Below are 5,535 nucleotides of genomic sequence, written 5' to 3' on the forward strand. Positions count from 1 at the left end.
CCAAATTCCCTTTCTCTGAACTCTTGCATTTACAGTTATCGAAGATATACTCTTTCACGAGTTATGAGTCTCCTCTGAACTCGCCATTGTCAATGTAGAATAAATTTTTTGTTTTTTTTTTGGGACTACTGAAAAATTCCCAAAAACTAAAATATTCGAAAAAAGAAATTCCCAAAATAATAAAAATACCGACATATAAAAATCCTAAATTGTAAAATTCCCGATAGGTTTATAATTTTACAGAATTTATACATTGCCGAAAAAAAATTCCCGAGATTCAACTAAAATATCCCAAAAAATAAGATTCCTGAAATGGGAAATTCCCGAATAGTAAAAATCCCGAAAAATAAGGTTCCCGAATTTAAAAAATCCCGAATAATAAAATTCCCAAGGAACAACTTCAAAATCGCAAAAAATAAAATTCTCGACCCTGTGAAATTCCGGACAAAAGAAAATATTTAAAATATGAAATTCCCGAAATTATGAAATTGCCGAAATATAAAAATCTTAAATTGGAAAATTCCCAAACGCCTTATAATTTTACCGAATTTAAACATTCTCGAATAAGAAGTTCCCGGGAGAAACTAAAATATCCCGAAAAATGAAATTCCCGACACTGTACAATTCTCCCAAAAGTGAAGTTGACATATGAAATAAATGATAAATTATATTTTTTTAAATCAAAATATTTCAAGGAAATTTTTTTAATTTAAAAAGATTTTATAAAAATTTTAATAATTGAAAAAGATAATTAGAATTTTATCTATCTACTTTGAGAAAATATTTTTAATGAACATTTAAAAATATTTTTATCCATTCAAAAAATTATCAAAAATTAATCTTGAAGACTTAAAAATAATTTATTTTTTTACAGAATGTAAATAAAATTGATAAAAATTAGAATAATTAAAAAACGCCATTAGAAGGTATACAATTTTTTAAAAGACGTGAAAAATTTGTTATGAAAAAATAGATTTTTGAAGGTTTTGAAGGATTTTAAGAATTTTTAAAGGTATTAAGAAAATAAAAAACTTTTCTTAAGATTATTGGAAAAATTGATTGGTGAATAATTTTTTTTTAATTGATGAAGATTTAAAAGATTTTTCTAAATGCAAGGAATAATTAGAGTTTATTTAGAAAATTTATAAATTCATCTATTTTGGTAGAAATTTAATTTTTTTTTTTGCTTAAAAATAAAGTTCTTTGGTTGAAAGTGAATCGGGTTTGCTTGAAGATTGGACTATACTCTTAAAAATGTATATGTTTTTGGTACAAAAAATGTAATTCCAAATTTTTGTATTTTATTGCAAATTGGCTTTGCCTTCGAATATTTATTTATTTAAAGAATGATTATATATTAGAAAATAAACACAGTCGACGAATCTCATATTTTTATCTTTGCCAAAATTTCCATTCCACGGGTAAACACTTTTTGTGATAATTCAGCCATGACGCAGTATATATTCTTATCCTTGGTTTAGATTTTAAAAGTATGGGTTGCTCTTGATTTTATCAATTAAAAAACTTTTTAGGAAAAATTAGCTACATTTAGCGACGAATTGAGCGCAAGGCTTTATAAAAAATTATTTTGCTGGAAAAACCTTGGACTTTGAATGTACATATATTTTTTTTATTTCTTCATCGTGTAAACTTTCAAATGGCCGTTATTGTCACAATAAGTTGTCTGTCGACAACCATTTTTATAAGTAAATACACTTATATCGCAATTAATTTTTTTTTCTTTTTTGTATTATTTTCTTTTCACATGTAGAATTATATTATAGACGAGATGAAAAATTTTTTTTTTAATTTAAAAATTAAATTTTGTTTGAAAAAATATCTAATCTCGTCTCTCTACTGGGAAATGAACCACGAACTTCCGATTGATGAAGTAGTAGATCTTATTGCGAAAAAAATTTAATTTAAACATTAAAAAACTATATTTTCTATATGTTCTGTACTAAAGTTAAGTATTTTCTGTTATTTGAAGAGTTAATTCAATCGATAGATTGATTTAAAGCAAGTAATTGCTTACTGATATTTGGCAAAGTAATTGGTCAGACTTTACACTATTTTCTGCCTTCCCTGAGAAGATTAGACAAGTCATTTTTACTACTAACTCTATCGGCATAACAGGAAAACAGTACATGAAACAGTAAACATGTTTGGATCTGGATAAAATTGGTCCCGTTGGGCACAAAATTTGGCGACGTATTTACGACATCGTTACGATATCTTTACAACAACTTTACGACATCCTATGTCCATATCGTTAAGTCGTCTTTACGAGATCGTAAATATGTCGTAGGATCTGACGATGTCTTTACGATATCGTAAAGACGCTGTAACGTAAGCTCTGACGATGTCTTTACGATATCGAAAAGACACCGAAATGACATGGACATAGGATGTCGTAAAGATGTCGTAAATACGTGGCCAAATTTGGTGCCCAATGGGTTATTACCAAACAGATTGTCATTTGAAAACATGTTATAATAATGAAATTATGTTTATCAATTCCTATGAATAAAATTATCTGAACCAAGGATACGAATATATACTGCGTCATTGAAAATTTTTTTATTTGATTAATTTTAAACTCAAAGTGATTATCATTTGACAATCTGATATTGGAAACTAAATTATCTCGTTCAAAGTAAAAGCTTCTAAAAATTTTCGAATTTCAAATTGTTATTACATCATAAAATTATAAGTTAACATTGAAGCTGAGAAAAATTTCCCTAACATAAAAAATTAATTGAATTATTCTACAAAAATTGTCAAAATAAATAGTAATAAATATTTTAAAACAAATTACATATTTAAAAAGATTTCACAAATATTTCAATAGTTACAAAAACATTTCAAAGTTTTCGCACTGAGTTCACGAACATTGCAAAGAGATTTCAAAATATTTTTTTTAATTTTCAGATTTTAAAAATATGTCAATGATTTCACAAAAGTTCAAATATTTTACATAGATTTCAAAAGATTTCAACTAATTTGTGCTACTTTAAAAGATTTCACAAAAATGTAAATGTTTTTTTCAAGGATTTTTAAGTATTGACAATAATTTCGCAAAAGTTTCAGAGATTTTAAAATATTTTTTAAAAATTTCAGATTTTAAAAATGTTTCAAAATATTTCATAAAGATTTTAAAGTTTTGACCTTAATTTCACACAAACGTCAAAGAGATTTTAAAATACTGAAAAAAGTTCAGATCTTAAAAATGTTTCAAAAGATTTCACAAATGTTTAGGAAGATTTCAGTTATTTCAAAAAGATTTTAAAAATAATTTCAGATTTCCTAAATACTTTAAAATACATAAATAATTTTTCAAAATTTCAAAAATTTAACATAGATTTCAAAATATTTCAAAATATTGCAACTAATTTGTGATACTTTAAATGATTTAACAAACAACTCGCAAAGATTTAAATAATTTTACAAGGATTTCAAACAAATATCATATTTCAAAATTTTTCAAAATATTTTAATAATTTCTCAAAGACTTCAGAAAATTTCAATTATTTCGCATAGATTTCAATGTTTTGACAATTATTTTACAAAAATTGGAAAAGTTTTAACAATATTTATAAAAAATTAAAAATTTCAAAAATATTAAAACATTTCAAAAAGATTTCACAAATATTTCAATAGTTACACAAAGATTTCAAAGTTTTCACAATGATTTAAAAAATAACAAAAAGATTTTAAAATATTTTTTAACAATTTCACATTTTTAAAATATGTTAAAGTTTTCACCAATATTTCAAAGAGATTTAAAAATATTGTTAAGAAAGTTGCCATTTTAATAACATTTAAAAAAAATTTCCAAATATTTCAAAAGATTTCAATGATTCAAAAAAGTTTAACAAAAATTATCAGATTTTAAAAGTATTTCAATATTTTCACAAAGATTTCATAAAATTTCAAAGATTTTACATAGATTTCAAAATATTTCAACTAATTTGTGTTATTTTAAAATATTTTAATGATTTTTTTAAGATTTTAAAGTTTTGACAATAAGTTCGCAAAATTTGAAGATTTAAAAATATTTTTAAAAAATTGCAGATTTTAAAAATATTTCAAAAGATTTTAATTATTACAAAATTTTTTTTTTAATTTCAGATTTAATTATTTTAAAATTTTTAAATTATTTCACAAGAATTCCACGAAATTTCACAAATATTTCAGAACATTTTAATAATTTCAAGAATATTTTAAAATTTTTAGTGATGTGACAAAATTTCAAAGATTTTTTATAGATTTCTAAATATTTCAACTAATTTGTGATACTTTAAAAGATTTCACAAAGATTTTACACAGATTACAAAATATTTCGAATAATTTTCGACATTTCAAAAGAATTTAAAAATATTTTTAAAATCTTTTTTGACCACTGGGGTGGTCAAACAACGCTTTTCGAGCTACAGGGTAAGATACTCCCCCCAAAGTTTCTATTTCCGGAGAAAGAAAATCCGTAATTTTTTTGATTGAAATTCTAATATTAACACGTAAAAATCCCATTTACTAGGCAGTCTGATAAGTCCCTGAAAAATGAAACACGGAGACGTTTTTTTAGCCAAAGTCGGTTTTATTTTTCAACATACTCTCCTTTTAGGTCGATACAGCGAGTCCAACGATTGTCTAACTTTTTGATACCGTCTGAAAAGTACTCGATCGGAATGTCTCCAAAATACGCCTTAGTTTCAGCTATGAGCTCCTCATTTGAGTAAAAACGCTTACCGGTGAGCCATCTCTTTAGGTTAGGGAACAAGTGATAGTCGCTGGGGGCCAGGTCTGGTGAATACGGTGGCTGAGGAACCAATTCGAAGCCGATTTCATGCAATTTTGCTTGTGCAACTAAGCATGAATGAACAGGCGCATTGTCGTGATGATAAAGCGGTTTTTTCTTCTTCAAATGCAGTCGTTTTTCGGCGATTTCGATTTTCAATCGGTCCAATAATGATGAATAGTATGCTCCGGTTATGGTTTTACCTTTTTCAAGATAGTCCACGAATATTATGACATGTGCATCCCAAAATACGGAGACCAAAACCTTTCCGACCCATTGTTGCGTTTTTGGACGCTTCGGAGCACTTTGGCCTGGTGGAACCCACTGTTTTGCCTGTTGCGTTGACTCAGGAGTGTAGTAGTGGATCCAGGTTTCATTTATGATTATGAATCGGCGCAAAAACTCGGTCGGCTTACGCGAAAATAATGCCAAATTCTGCTGGGAAGTTGTCACACGAATTCGTTTTTGGTCCACTGTGAGCAAACGCGGCACCCATCGCGCGCAGAGCTTCTTCATGCCCAAAACTGAATGCACGATATTGCCCACACGTTCCAATGATATGCCTACAGCATTAGCTACCTCTCTTAATTTCACTTGGGGATCATTCAACATCATATCATGGATTTTTTCGACAGTTTCTGGTGTAGTGACCTCTTTTGGGCGCCCAGATCGTGCAGCATCAACTGTGCTCGTACGGCCACAACGAAACTCGGTAAACCACTTATGAATCGTTCCAA

This window comes from Belonocnema kinseyi, chromosome 3, assembly GCF_010883055.1.
Source record: "Belonocnema kinseyi isolate 2016_QV_RU_SX_M_011 chromosome 3, B_treatae_v1, whole genome shotgun sequence".
Classification (NCBI taxonomy): domain Eukaryota; kingdom Metazoa; phylum Arthropoda; class Insecta; order Hymenoptera; family Cynipidae; genus Belonocnema; species Belonocnema kinseyi.